We start from the raw sequence: 16202 nt of genomic DNA on the forward strand, positions 1-16202 counted from the left end.
AATCCAGACAGTTATGTTACGGAGTTAACATCTGAGATTCAGAGAGCTCACGATGTAGCTAGCAGTAATTTGAAGACGTCTTTAAAGCGAATGAAGAGGAATTATGACCTTAGAATTCTCACAAGAGCATACGAAGAAGGAGATGCAGTGTATGTATTAGACACCGCGACCATTAAAGGGAAGTGCAGGAAGTTGTCATCGCCATGGAAGGGCCCGGGTGTCATAAAGAAGAAAATTTCGGCCTATGTGTAAAGAGTTAAATTGAAGAACTCGGTGTTTGTGATCAATCATGATAGGCTGAAGCCTCGCAGAGATCGAAATTTACCAGCATGGGTAAAGAAGTGGAAGACAGAGCCGGATTGGGTAGCAGATGAGGATGAAGATGACACAAAATTACATTGTAGCTGTAGAAAACCCTGGCAAGGACGGTTCATGATAATGTGTGATGGCTGTGAGGTGTGGTATCATCGGTCCTGTGTCAATATTACCCCTACTGAGGCATTAGAAATTGATAAGTATAAATGTAGGGCATGCGGGAAGGGAGGCCAGTAAATTCTGTGTAAGGGTCGCATCGCGGGTTATGATATTCTGTGTAAGGTCACATTCGTAATGTGACTCATGGGTTATGATACTTTTTGTTTCAGGAATGGAAGGAAGAGATTTTTTCGAGAGATTAGAGGTGGCGAGGGATGCAGAGGACTTCCAACTGGCCAGTTGCGCCTGGATAGATCGGACAATCTGGGCCGTACGTACGCGTACGCCAGAGTCATCTGAGTCAAAGAACTGTACCACCGATATAAGGATGAAGACCATGCCTGGCTTAGGGAGGATGACGGAGAATGCGGCGAGTGCACCTCCTCCACCGGAAAGGTCACCATCCGACGTTCTAATGGAGGATTTGCAAGAGTTAATCGACTGGAATTACACTGGACTATAAGGATGTCCAGCCAGAGGCGGATCCAACCCCTGTCGAACAGGCGGTTGGAGGTCCTTCAGGGGAGACGCCTGCTCGTAGCAGGGGGGAAACCGAGAACGTGAGTCAGAGCCAGCCAGCACATAAGGGGTGCAGGAAAAGGGTGACGTTCAAGCTTCATGTGGTTGATGCTGGAGTTAGGGGTGAGGTTACTCGTAGCAATGTGCCTAGACTAGCCACTAGACTGATAATAACTCTATTTCTATATTTTTCCCTTTTTTGACAAATTCAATTTCATAGAGACAAAAGCCAGTCTATTTTAGAGATTTTCACACAGGACTGATGTTGAAATTATCAGTCTAGTACAATCCGAAATGCTCTCAGAGAGATGATTGACACCTATGGCTATTAGATTACCCATGGATAATTTGGTACATCATGCTAGTGGTCAAGTGTTGTGCTGCTGATCATAAATCTGTTTACCTAACTGATTTTTAATGGTGATAGTTGAAGATCCATTCTCATCTAGAATAAACCATTTTGCTACTTTTGAAATCTTGATGGGTCATCTTGCAAATAAGTTTATTAACAATAATATGTTTATTTTATTTAAAGGATTCTTCTAATCATTAAAATTCTGAAACTGAAGAATGGATTTTAAAAGTTTTTTACAGCATGTCTTTGTCAAAGGCACATTTTAAAAAATATGTAGAGTTCAAGTTTATTCAAACGATTATATAAAGAAACTGCTTTGTATAATATGTGTCAAAAAAGAAGATTATGATTGCTACCATATAAAACTTTTCAAAGGTGTTAATAAAACCGAGACTTGCTGTCCCATTGGAAAGCCAGTAGATATAGATAAAATTATGAGAAAGCTGTACCAAAATTAAAAGAAATACAAGTGTCAGCATAAAATGATTTCTATTCAGTGACCAAGCACCGTACTGCAGTCACTGCAGCACCAAACAAAAAAGACGTTTTATTTTCTTAACAAAGATTGATAAATAACAAAACTATTGAAGGTCGATGCATATATGGAAGGCTGGTGCACCATTCTTATTGCCAGATATCTAATGCTAATCGCTAAATACAATATTCTTACTCTCATAATAAATGCGAAAATTTCAAATATCTAATGTTTATAATGCTGAAAGATAATGCTAATTGTCCTTTGATTTTATGAAATAAAGATCTGCATCATGTTTTATGAGTCTGATTTGAAGCATCTTCTACCATGTCATGCCAGCATCGGACAATGCATGTTAGCATTCAGCTTTGTATGGAGGGTCTGTGCGCCATGCTAATTGCCGAATGTCAATTGTAATGCTAAATGCCAATAACTTTATGCTAAATACATATTATTTAATGCTAAATACCATTTTTTATTTAATTATATGTCATTTAGCACTTTGCAATTAGCATGGCGCACCGTCCTTCCACAGTTTTGTTTTGCCATCGCATTTGACAATTATGACTCAATGTTTAAGATTTAGCATTTGGCATTAAATATTTTGCATTTGGCATGCATGTGACATTTTTCAAATGAAAGGGCGGAGTTATAATGTTAACTCCTAATGTTATATATTTTATGCGAAATATCAAATGCTTACTTGTATTTAGAGTATTAAACATTTTTAACGTTAAAATGAAGTATTTGGTAAATTGAACAAGCCTTCCATGAATAAAACTGCACTATTATAAACTAAATAGCAAATAAAATGGTCTAATAAGATGTGATAACCAGCGCTTAAAATTTCAAATAATGTTACTTTATAGTATACATAAGATTTTCAACCATCTCCAGTCCACTCTACACTGGCGATTAATTGAACAAATGCATGTACCTTATAAGAGATATGTAACTAAATGCTAATATGTAGAGTTATATTTTCAACACCAAAACACTTTGAAACCACATGTCTCTATTTAACATTATATTTTTCACAAATCAATTAATTTTTATTTCAAAACATTTGGCTCTGCTAATCTTTACTAAAGATTATACAAGTATGGGGTTTTCATAACTTAAGTATACAACATGCGAAATTTGCACAAATAAGAAACACAAGAATTATAAGCTTAAATGTATATCTAACTTTGAGACGTTTCTATCTTCTGCAGAAATACCAATTTTGATGTAAAAAAATGTGCTTTCATGTATTTACATAGATTTTTAAAGCTAAAAATTCCTCAGAAAAGTCATAGACCTTCTAACTAAGAGAATACAGGATAACAAGAAATGAAAGCATTCTGTCCGAATATTCTCAGAGCAAGATTGCAGATTTATGTGCCTGTACTTGTGTTTCACTCTCCTTCAAATACAACACTTCAATATGCATTATTCAGCCCCTGAACCTGGAAATTCATTAATGCACCAAGAGGTGATACCACTATATTATATGTGCATTCCATCTATTAACGTTCAAGGTTTTAACACAAATATCGCAAAAGCTAACTTTTTCCGCTACCAGTTCAGGGAAAAAAAACACATCTTTTCTACTCCTTTATTGTTCAGTTACAGTTTAATTCCTTATGTCCATTTTATGACAAGCCATAGGAATGTGTATCTTTCAGATTTTCCAATCTAACTGCAAGTACCAATACTGAGAAAGGAAAATTCATTTCTGATAAAATTTCAACTCAGCTGACCCCTGCAGTTGTAAATCCCAGCTACCAGATGGTCTCAATAAATTGCATAAACATGTGGCAGTAAACCACTGATCTCTACCAGTTAGGCTGTGGTCAGTTCTTGACATTGATTGATAACAAACCTAAAAAGAGGTTTGTGAATTTTCGGATTGTACTAGACTATGATATTGGACATAGAATATAGACTGGCTCAGTTCACTACATTCAATCATAAAAATGTAAAAAGATATATCATAGTCTAGGAGCTAGTCTACAATGTGCCTAAAATACTACCTCACAGGCAAGACCGCACGAGGTGGAAGTAACCAGGAGTGGGCCAGTGGTGGAGACAACGAAAGGGGCGACTGCTGGTTCCTCAACTTCTACTGCTTGTAGCAGTAAGTCATCACAAAAGTTGTGCCCGATATCCTAGTGTTCCAACGAGTATGCATATTCCAAGAATCACGCTTTTAACTTATACTACCCAACCAAGCTAGACATCAAAGCGGGAGGGGGAGGCGACTAGGGACAGGATAGAAGCACTAGAATATCTGGCCATCAGAATTGTTGGGCCAGGGGCCTCTCCAGCAGATTTGATGGAGCGTTTGAACGGACTCGAGGTCACAAGGCGACATGAGGAGAAGCAGATTGATGACTTGACGAGGAGTGAGGGATGTATCGAGGGAACTGGGGCTTGGAGTCCCAGGGACCCCGTCACTGTTCCCATTGAACTCGCCAGTTCTGGTGTTCCACTGGGGGGTGTTGATGTAGGCCCTCCAGCTCCTGGATCAAAAGGAGCATAACTTGTTTATTCCTTTTATTGCTTCTGCGAATAGAACAGAACTGAGGCAGCGGCTGCCACGAGTTGAGACTCCGGCACCAGAGAGAGGGGAGGAGGCTAGGGGGAAGTAGAGCATGCGATGACCGAAGGGGAAGAGCCTGGCGGAGTGGAGGGCGTTGAGGATCTGGAGGTCACGGGCGGAGCTCGGTCTGGCAATCGTTTTGTGAGACTGTGTTCGGCCCGGAGGGTGGAGCAAGACGTGTGACAGAGGCAGCTATGGGCGGAGAGGCGTCACGTGAGAAGGAAGTTGCCCTCGAGGAAACCATCTCCGAGCCAGAGGTCATAGAGGTTAATGTAACAGAAGTAGCCGAATGCGTGGAGCAGGCAGGGAGTTCTGTGGAAGTAGCGGAAGAGGATCTCGGTTGGACCGAGCCCTTAGTCCGAGATGATACAGAGACGTCAGAGGGAATGAAAGTTGCTTTTGACAGTCACATTCATATTGATAGGCTGGGAAGGGAGCTGAAGTTAGCAACCTACAACCTCAGTGAGTTACAGGGGTTTGCTCAACCAATGGACCAGAGCAATTGCGTCAATCTCTGTGGTGCAGTGGCGAATGTTTGTGATCCAACCACCTACCCTTCACTGGAAGATATCAACTTCCTGAAAAACCAGGGGATAGTGACCACTGTAGGTCTGCATTCGAAGCACGCAGCGGGGGTGAGGCCGGCAACAGTTAATAAGCTGCAGGAGATGTTGCAGTGGCCAGAAGTTGTAGGTTTAGGAGAGATAGGGCTAGATCACACTGCTCCTATAGAAGAGTGGGCAGTCCTAAGGGATGTTCTGGCAACAGCGGTGGGCCTTGTAGAGCCGCCTCATGTGCTTGTGCTGCACTGCAGGGGGCGGCATGAAGCGAAGTTCTCGGCGTTCCTCGCATCACTGTTTTATCAGTGTGTAGGGATCGTACCGAGGGAGCAGAAGATCCATCTACACTGTTTCCAAGGCTTGGGCGTGGGCAGTGTTGCATTTTCCATTACTGCTCATGAACAGACTCAATCAAACCGAGTCTGCAATTTTCACTGTTTGCCTTGTTTTCGGTGCTTCCGAGGGATCTACTTTCCAGATTTTATTGAAAGAGGACGTGAGCCGATGGACGGAACATTTCGTAAATGTTCACTTTGGATTCACCAATCTAGTCGCAAGGAGGAGGCTTATAGAGGGACACATTAAAGCCTTGCGAAACCGATGCCCCATACTTTGCACCTCCAGGGTACAGTATCTCCGCACGCTTGTTCATTGGTATGACAGCGGCAGCAGTGGCTAGATTGTTGGGCGAAGATGTGGAGCATGTCTTGCGGTTACCACCAGGAATGAGGTGGAGCTTTACAGTCAGTAAAGTTGGAAGTGGCGTTCATGTCGTACATGTTCGCAAAGGAGTTCCAGGTAGATGTTTTCTTGCTTCGTAAGCTGGAAATGACAGGAAATTGTAGTCTACCTTGTAGGCAGACTAAGAAAACGTTGCAATCTGCCATGTGGGTAGACAGAGAGGGATTTGTGATTGACCTAGTAGGTGGAATCAAGAGGAGAGTTGCCTCGTAGGCAACTTGCAAGCTGTCAGTTGCTTGCGGATGTTTACATTTTTAGTACTGGTTAAACTTCCAAAAGGCTTGAACTGCCCAGGGACGGAATGCGTTGAACTGACCGCCATTGATTCTGGATTCTTTTGACATAATGGCGTACAAATTTCCACATTTCTCAAATTCATGGGATTGATAATTTGGAGTTTTCTTGGCAGTTGGGTTCAAAATTCTAATATTTAGATGGCATATTGAGCAATAGGGTAGGCTACATTCCTTCTGGGATAAAGTGTGGGGGGAGTGTAGTGGTCGATGACCTTTTAAGAGAGTTACACGGTACCGTACCGGGTAACGGGTTTTAATGTAGGATATTGGGGGATTCTGGGAGACCGCCATCTTGGAGAATTGTACATTTTATGCTTAGCAGCTGCGCAGCAGTACTTAAGGGTTTTAAAAGGTTTATCAGGGTTTTAGTCACGCGGGTGTGGTTAATAACAAACGGGGCGCTTTACTATTGAGCTAAGCTGGTGAGTTTTTGGGAGAAACTGCATGATTTGAAAGAAACTTGGTGAGGGCAAGGGATGTTACAAAAGTGTCTCAGAAAAAATGCTCAACGTTTTCAGTACTTTACTAAATGTCAAATTTACAGCAGATGCACAAAGTTAAATTAGCATTACAAGGACTTTTTCATCTGTTTAATGTTAATGAAATTATTTAATCAGCACAATTAAATATACATGTAGAATGTCAGTGTGCACATTTTGATTAACATTTTGCATGAACATTTTCTAATCTGAAACCTGTCATGAATATTCGTGCCTTTGAATTTTGGTGTTTTGCAGTACCAGATATGTATTTTACAGGATTTTTTCTTCAGAGTACTCTGGTCAGCATTTGTCTCACGTGAACTGCGGAGTCATTTAGATAATGTACCTGAAAGTGCATAAGTTACTGGTGTTTTGATATCTACAAGGTGTGTATGTTTATAATTGTGTTTAAGCCGTTAGAAAAAAGAATGTACACTTAGCATTTTGCATACTTGTTTTTAAGCCTTTAGATAATTCTAAAAACAATGAACACTTAGCATTTTGCATTTGACTTTAATGTCTGGTGTCAGAATATTTTTCAATAGCATTTAGTTTTGAAAAAAAATAAAGAAACCGCCATACTGAAGGATAAATAATATCAAAAGATCATTTAATACCCCCGTTTCGAAACGGGACGTATTATGTGATCACATACGGCGGGCGGCGTACACTAACGTTGTCCGCTCTCTAGTTTGAGCAGTTCTTATCCAACGTGACAATGTATATTGGTATCATATCTCGGCAAAGTTTGGTAGTCAGCTGGATTATCCCAGTGGCTGTTATATTACGGCCCATGAATTACTAAACCTTGGGAAAAAACTGACAGTGTAAACTGTTACTTAGGTAATCTTTATCCTATGTTCACCAACCTTGTCACAATGTTAATGAGCATGAAATCTCAGACTGGTAGATACCCCAAGTCACTATTGAGTTATAGCCCTTGAACAACAAAGTCGCAAAATTGGCACTGTCCCTCGTTTATCATATCTAATCTTAACCAAACTTGGTCAAAATGTTTATGGGCATGTTATATTGGCCAAGTTCAAAAACAAGCGGTATAGTCCTTGACGCTCTAGAGTTACGGCTCTGGAATCAGTCGACATTGAGAAAACTGACGACTAGTCTGCTCAATAAGAATAGTATTTAAAAAAAATCAAAACTAATGTTCTGTGACGGGCGTATATTGTGACAGTTTGGCTCTCATGTTTTACCAGTATTGAGAAAATGAAAATGATTAACCAGGATTGTTTAAAACATTTAATGTTAATGAAACAATGTACCTGTTTTATATCACAGTTTAGTTCTAGCACCACAAGCTTCTATATATTTTATTCACTAAAGTGTGTGTTGGTGACACAAAATCTTCTGAGATACGAACGGCATCACTGTAAAACTGTTTTTTGTGCCCCCACTCTGAGTGGTGGGGTCTTGTCCGTCCGCGCGTTCGAAAAACGTTTGTGACGCGCCTAGCTAAAAAAGTATTTGATATGAATTGAAGAAACCTTGCATGAGTCTTTATCATGATATGAACTTGCGCACCTCCTATTTTTTGTCTGGCTTCGCCCCGGTTTCCAGAGTTATGGCCCCTGAAATAATAAAAAATGCACAATTTCACCTTGTGACGCGCCTAGCTTTAGAAGTATTTGATCTAAATTAATGAAACCTTGCATGAGTCTTAATGATGATATGAAATTGGGCACCTCCTATTTCTGCTTCATGCATGGACGAATTTTGATGTAACTTGGCACACATGTTAACCATCAAAAGACAATATCATGCGCAAGAAACAGGTCCCTAGGTCTAAGGTCAAGGTCACACTTAGAGGTCAAATGTCAAATTCAAGAATGACTGTCCGGAGCATTTCTTCTTTGATGTAATTTGGCACAAATGTTTACCACTACGAGACGGAGTGTTATGCGCAAGAACCAGATCCCTAGGCCGCAGAGATCAAACGTCAAATTCAAGAAATGACAACTTTATCCGGAGCATTTCTTCTTCCTGCATGGTGGGATTTTGATGTAACTTGGTACAATTGTTCACCATCATGAGACGGAGTGTTATGCGCAAGACCCAGTCCCTAGGTCACACTTAGAGGTCAAAGGTCAGATACAAGAACGACAACATTGTCCGGAGCATTTCTTCTTCATGCATGGTGGGATTTTGATGTAACTTGGCACAATTGTTCACCATCCAGAGACGGATTGTCATGTGCAAAAATCAGGTCCCTAGGGCTAAGGTCAGGGTCACACGGATGACAACTTAACAAGCTCTCGACGGGCGTATTTTGTGATATGGTACCCTTGTTTCAGTATGAAAACATGTTAGTTTTGTCAAACTTGGTGTTGTCCATTTTACGTTAAAGTTTCAGTTTTCAGGTGACAAATTTGAATTTGTGTTTGATATTATATATATATCTGTATATCTATCTTCGAGTACTGTTTAACTCCCCTTTCTGTTATTTTCTTCTTCAGAGCAGACGGCCACGGAATTGGAGGTTACCCAAATCTAAAGATGTTGAGGAATACAAGAAACAACACAAAAATCTATGAAAAACAAATGAAATTAAAACAACGTAAAATTATATTGAATCATCATATTAAAGAGACATAATTATAAAGTTTTATAAAAGACAATTAAACACACATTTCTGTCGGGATCTTACTCTACGTGATGGACCTTTTTATCTCGGATAAGATACAGTATATGATACGCGAAAAAGGTCCTGCAATGTTGCTTAAATGAGCATGCGTATCTTTAACAGTCTGGAAATAAAAGATAGACAGAAGTTATTCATTTATATCATACTGTATATTTATATCTTCTGTCATTTTCAAAGAGAATTTAAAGTTGTTTCCTTTTATTTGTTCACTATCTGTTAATGTTGACAGAATGAACAATTATGAATATAAAGATGATTGCATCTTCCTGGTATTTCCTTAACTTTTTTGTTACATGCTCAAATCTAGAATCAGGCAGTACTAAGTAATCGGAAACATATTTGCATATTTTTCTTTACCTTATGAATAGACGAATAACAAGGAAAAGACAACTTTAACCCTTACCAGGCTAAATTTCTATAACAAACTTGTCCATCTTTCATTTTGGACAGTACCATTAACTGTGAAAAGGGGTGCTTACCTAAAAGATACTGACTGAATGGCGAACAATGCAGATCTTGGTCAGACTGCACGAATGTGCAGGCTGATCATGGTCTACACTGGTCGCAAAGGCAGAATCAATCGTGTCCAGCATGATTAGGGTTAAACACTAGATTCTTTGATCTTAAATGTGTACTTAAACTTCCCAGATACAAAAGTGGAAACATCATCAAGTGAATGAAGCTTTGTGCAATAACGCCTTCCCGATGTCTTTTGAGTTATTTTAGTATTGACACTTTCAAAGATGCATACAGACTTGCAACCGTGTTGTTTGTAGGTTCCAAAACTTGCCCGCCGAGCTACGCAGCCATTACTAGTTGACATTTTTATTACCTCTAATGAAAAGCGGGAAGGAGATTAAGGAGTCCGTAAGGTAATACTAACCACAAAAACCATAACTCCGTCTTAAATAGTTTTAGAAACTTCATATTTTTGCTGTTTTGTCCGAACGATTAACTTGCAACAAATGTAGGGAATTTAAAGAAAGTACATGTAATAAGAGAAAGTACTGACCACGAGAACTAGAACTCTTTCTTGAATAATGTGTGAATGGTTTCTATCCCGTTTAATAACTGCGACATCTGAAGGGTATTCAAGAAAGTAAGTGAGGAAGTACAAAGCGTAAGAACTAATCTCTAATTAATTTGGAATTATCTCCCTTATTGTATTCGCGTTTTGACTTTCTAGTATTTTTCAACTACTGAAGGAATTGTGAAAAAAATGTTATAATATAGATCAGGACATACTGCGCTTAAACCATAACACTCTTGAATCATACCCCGTCGCTGTACTTTTACATAATTTATCATCTGTTGAATAAATACTCTAACACGACACCAGCAAGTAACCTATATACATGTAGAGCAAAATCTATCTCGGGTTATTCTGCAATAAACCACTCGCGTGCAATGACGTCATCGGATCCAGGTGCGTAGTACGGTCGGAAAAAGTAGTTACCACTTTTTTCTAACATTTTTTATACTAGTATATCGTGTTAGAATTGAAATAATAAGTTCCCAAGTATGATTTATCGTAGAATAACCCGAGTTTTTCGTTCTTATGCGAAACAATATATCACTCAGGCCTACGGCCTTTCGTGATATATTCTTACGCATAAGAACTCAAAACTCGGGTTATTTTACGATAAACCACGTTTGGGAACTTATTATTTCTTAAATAACAAGACTCCTTACACAATGATAAATAGTAAAAAGAGGACTTTACAGAGTTCAAGAACTGCAACCCTAGCGTGAATAGTTTTATAACTCCCCTTCCCTACCCCGTGAAATCACTTAACTTTTATTTTAATGTCATATGGCAACTTCTTTCTAGTGGTGGGAGAATACCGCACTGCAGGTGCCCCGCCAGGCAATATCGCGGGCATGGGCGGTCGCTTACCAACCGTAAGTAATCTGGACGGCTACTTCATATGACGATCCGAGCGGGTCTCTAACTCACAACGGTAAGAGGAAAGTGATTTATGTATAGAGAGAAATGTATGTAGACACAAGCATTCCCATTAAATGAGTAATTGTCAGTCCGCTAAATTCCATATATAGCCCATTTATCATCAAGGCCCATCAATTTCGAAAATCCGCAATTCGAGACAATAGACTATACATGTACATTTTTAATGACGGTTTCCTTTTTAATTAATATTAATCATATACACACTAAATTAATGTTTACGTATACCTTACAATGTGATATACATGTAATAACAAATTTTTTGCTTTTTTAGATGCGATAAACACTCATAAACCTTCAATAGTTCATTACCAGATGTTCACTTTCCATAAAACTTAAAAACTAAACAGAAACCGGAAGCAAAAAAAAATAAATAAATAAATAATGTGTTGAAAGCTGGGTTCGAACTCGCGATTAATAGATTACGTGTTGAACGCTCCATCCAATACACCATTGTTCCTAGTTATTTACAGACGTTGAAATAGATATATAACATGATTAACAATGTAAAGAGCGGGTTTCAAGGACGGCAGTAAAAAAAAGTTGATGGATCTACTACTTTTAGAGATGAACGGTATCTGATAATACTTATGCAATAAAAAAACATGCGTACACAGGCTTGATGATACACCGGACTTTTTAAACTTGATTACTGGACGCTTCGACAAATCAAACAGGTTAAGAGGTCCGGTTACCGGACACGTAGCCACGATACGCAGTGTCGTATTTTTTCCGTGGTTTAGCGGAAGCTTCCGAGCACGAAGATCAAAGCGCCCTCTGGTATCATCATGAGAGATGTACATTATGGTAACCTCGTTATGCTTAGTGCTATGCTGCATTCTGCTTATAATGGGAAGTGTGTGTGCTCGCATGTCTTTAACTTGGGAGAATAGTTCTGTCAACCGTTCATGCGTACGAGTGATTACATTCACCCCGTCCAGAAACTTTTATTCATATCATCAGTAAATATACAACATAGACAAATGGTGAAGGAAGGATGTAAGTTTAGCACAACGCAATACACCGAATTTAGCATCTCGCATAGCAGCATGACTGAAAGCAAAATAAATCCTCTACTAATGAAGAAGGGCCGATGTAGCAATACAAGTGGCAGTAGAGACATGGGCATGTAAGAATGCAAGATGTATTTTCAATTGTCAGTTTGTCCGATAGTGGCTTGCATGTGTCACAAAGCAATATGCAATTTTTGCCTTAATAATGTTCCATAATAAAGGAGTTCCCTAGCATGATGCAGAGGAATGATGCCATAACTTGCACTGATAAATCATGTTTGCCTGAGTCATTAAGACGTTTTCATGACCCTACCGCAATTAAAAACCTACTGATTTTGGAGACATTAAATGTTCTTAGTTGGGATGTCAACATGATACATAAACGATTTCAATGATGTTGTTGAAGAAGTTGCTGCTGTTGATTGTTATAATGATAAATATCAATGGCAGTCAGTTGCATTTATTACTTTACGTATATTCAATTAAAGATAAATTTCCAATTATCCCTATTAATAGTCATTTCTAGTCCATACCAGTGACGAGATGTACACCGGATTAAGGACGTATTTACCTGTGTAAGGGGGGCATCTCAAAATATTCAAGTGATGTAACATGAAGTAAGAAGAACACGACATTATTCTTTTATTTTACATCAATCTTGTGGTTAATATCTTATTCTGGATATGGCATCGCTGTGTTTTTAAACGTTTTAGAGGGAAGTTGTACACGTATATGAATTTCCCCGAGCATTCGAGTAATGTAAGATATCAACAGGAAGTCATTTTAAATTCAGACTTGTTCCGACAAAGAAGGTAAATAAAGTTTCCTTTTAAAAAGGAATGGCTTGGCTACATGAGGGTGGACGTATTTAGTAAGTTGCTGCTTTTAGGCGAGGAAAATGCTGGTTGCAATTCAAAATGGCGTCATTTGTTTACCTTTTGACATAACAGAGGACACATTTTGCAGTGGTAAGTGCGTTTATTAAATACGAATTTTCAAACGATAACGCCCAGTTGGTGGCCATATAATTTATCTTCACTTGGCTTTTGGTCTTACATATTTGTCTTTGTTTGTTAAAAAAGTTATTGAAGGTAAAGTGCCAGTTTATAGTGACGTAAAAATCGAAACCGTCCATGAAAATGTAATTCCTGTACAAAACGGACACTTTACAGGATGTTTATTGATTTGGACATATACAGAAATGTATACTGTAATTGAAAATTTTAATGTGCTACTTCTTAAACTTCCCCTTGCAAAAATATTTTGGAACAAGCAACATTTTGTTGTTTGATGTTGTATACACGACATTTTTGTTGTGCGATTGTTCTACCAGGAATATATATATCATACCATGTGGCATCATAATTGAAACACAGTTTTCCTACAATATATATACTATTAACAATATATAAAATGTCAGTTTTTAAATGGTTTCAAATGGTACAGCTCTTTAATTTCATTCTGATTATGTCGCAAATATTATTCATTGTTTGTGCATTGATATCATATCTTCATACTGGTATAATCAAACATAAACTTTCTTCTTGTTTAACTCGCGTTTTTTTTCTATGCGGAACTCAAACAAGTCTTGTGGGCCTACCTAAGGACAATTATTTGCCTGTAAATGACACTGATGCGTTCAATCATTTAGATCCTACTATGCAAACATTGAATTCTTCTTCTTCTTATTATTATTATTGTTATTATATTATTTTTATTATTAGATTAGTAGATTTACTCAGCATCCTTTCATTATGAACACGTTTACATACAGAGGCAGCCACTCCGGGTGCCAAATTCATCCTCTTTCAGTACAGAGACATAGCGATCTGACTAGAGCGACAGAGCGGGAGAAAGTCCCAGTAATAGAAAGAGAGTGTCAGGATACGACTTATATGACCCAAGGAAGTGCCTTCGCCTTTAGTATCTTGAACAATGAAATGGGTCCTATCGCTAAGGTGACTATGTCTTAGACTAGCTGACAAACGAAATAGAATATCCTTTGTTAAAATGTACAGCTGGTGAGACCAAATATCTCGCATGTAGAATTTTCCTCTGGCTACCTTGCCTCAATGATTCGTGTACCAATGATTCGTAAATGATTTAAATTATGAGCTAGATAATTTCAGGGATCAGGCGAATCACTAAATGTTTCAAACACTAACAATCTTCAGTTAATAATGATTAGCTATAGGCTGGAGACTCTATACTTGACTGGTCATTTTGTTGAAGTTCCCGTCAGACAATGTCTTTGAATGAACAACATACGAGTCCCATCGTATAGATCCTCGGTCCTTTTAATTGAAGTTACAACTCTATATGATTGCCCTGACTCCTGGATGCTCAGCGCCTATATCCTATCACATGTAGCATTCAACTACCATATAGGTATATCCCCAATGCCTTGGCTGTACTTCGCCAATAACGCTGAACTGTCTATAAGCTGGAACTCTCCTACTATCTCAGTAGATTACCAAACTCTGGGTCTCTGTCTCAGCTTTCCGATGCTCAGCCTATATTTGCTATCGTCTATAGCATTCAACTACCCTTAAGGTAAAACTCCTATGCGCTGGCCCTATAGCTCAAAACCTTGTTGAAATTCTGCGACTCTTCTTTAGTCTATGAACTTCAAACTTTCTCTTTTTTAATACTTTATCCGCACTGACAGTGTAGTTGCAATAACCTCCTTCAAGGTATTGAAATAAATTATTAGTTGAATCCTCGATGTGTCTTCTTCTATCGCTGGATACCGAATGATCTCTCTGTCATCCATCTACGTATTTATACCTTAGCAGACGTGAGCTTTGATTGGTGCTATTTTTAGAACGTGTTCTGATTGGTCCAAATTTATACATAGTATTTTACAACGGGTACTTACTCTAAAAAATATCTGGTTCCCTTTAACTGTTGTATATGACATAATGTGTGAAGCTGGGATCCAGCTATCTTTGTAATTATCCAAATCGTCCATAAAATGACCCAAATCCTATTATTTACAGCAATCCAAATATAATTATAGCAATGGCAGCATGAAAAGGGAGTCAAACACTACTACTGTTTGCAGACCAAATTGCCCTTTCGCCTTTTTTCTTAAATTGATAGACTTGTACCTTTACGTCCCAAATGCAGCGATGCTGAAGCTATTTTTGATCTCGTCTATACAGGTAACTCCGCCTTTCCGTTACAAGTAAAAAAACACTGAATGCTGAATGAACTTGTTTACATTGGCTGCATGACCGAGAAATGATGATTTAAATACTGTTGGAACGGGTGTTTAACCGGATTGTAACAGATGTACTAGATCTAATCTTCATTTATAATTTAAATGAATCTTGCCACAATGCACACTACATTTAGGTAGCGTGGATATGAAAAAAGACACCCTCTGATACATTACAGGCCTTTTTCTGCAGACTTTTCTTTTAAATAATGTATCTCGTGTTTAGCTTTCACAATAATTATAAAACGTAACTGACTCGAGTTGTTGGATTCGCTCATCATTGATTGAAAGGCATATGTTCGATTCCCGAAACCGACCATGCCTCTTTAGTTGAAAAAAGTCGGCAATTTCTTACGGAACATGTGAGTCTTAGCTAACTAATTTGACGCGATCCTAGGAAACAGTTACCAGTTATTTTCTCCACTCGAAAGAAATTATCATCGCTAGATTTGGATTTAAACGCTGATTTTGTTACGAATATGAGATAAATTCAAATAAAACTTACATGTATCAAAAGGTAGTCCAAACAAGAAATATCTTTAAAAATGATGGTCGGCGAATTGTAATAAGGAAAGAAGTTTATGAATTTTTCATCTAACATTCATCTTTCATCTAACATTTTTCGAACTGCAAAACTAAACACCGCACTTTAACAATTTAAATGGTTCTTTTTTAATTTTTCGCAAAGGTTTCGTAGGGTTGCAATTTTGTCTCCTTTATCCTTAGACGAATAATTACAGCAGTAGTTTGATGGAGATTCATGAAGCGGTTCATGAGAAGAGGTCATTAAACGTGTTTATATTTTTAGCTAAATTGGCCCCTATCCCCATTTGTAACAAAATAGCAGGAGACCTTACG

The sequence above is a fragment of the Mercenaria mercenaria genome, chromosome 13 (assembly GCF_021730395.1).
Source record: "Mercenaria mercenaria strain notata chromosome 13, MADL_Memer_1, whole genome shotgun sequence".
In the NCBI taxonomy this organism is placed as follows: Eukaryota; Metazoa; Mollusca; class Bivalvia; order Venerida; family Veneridae; genus Mercenaria; species Mercenaria mercenaria.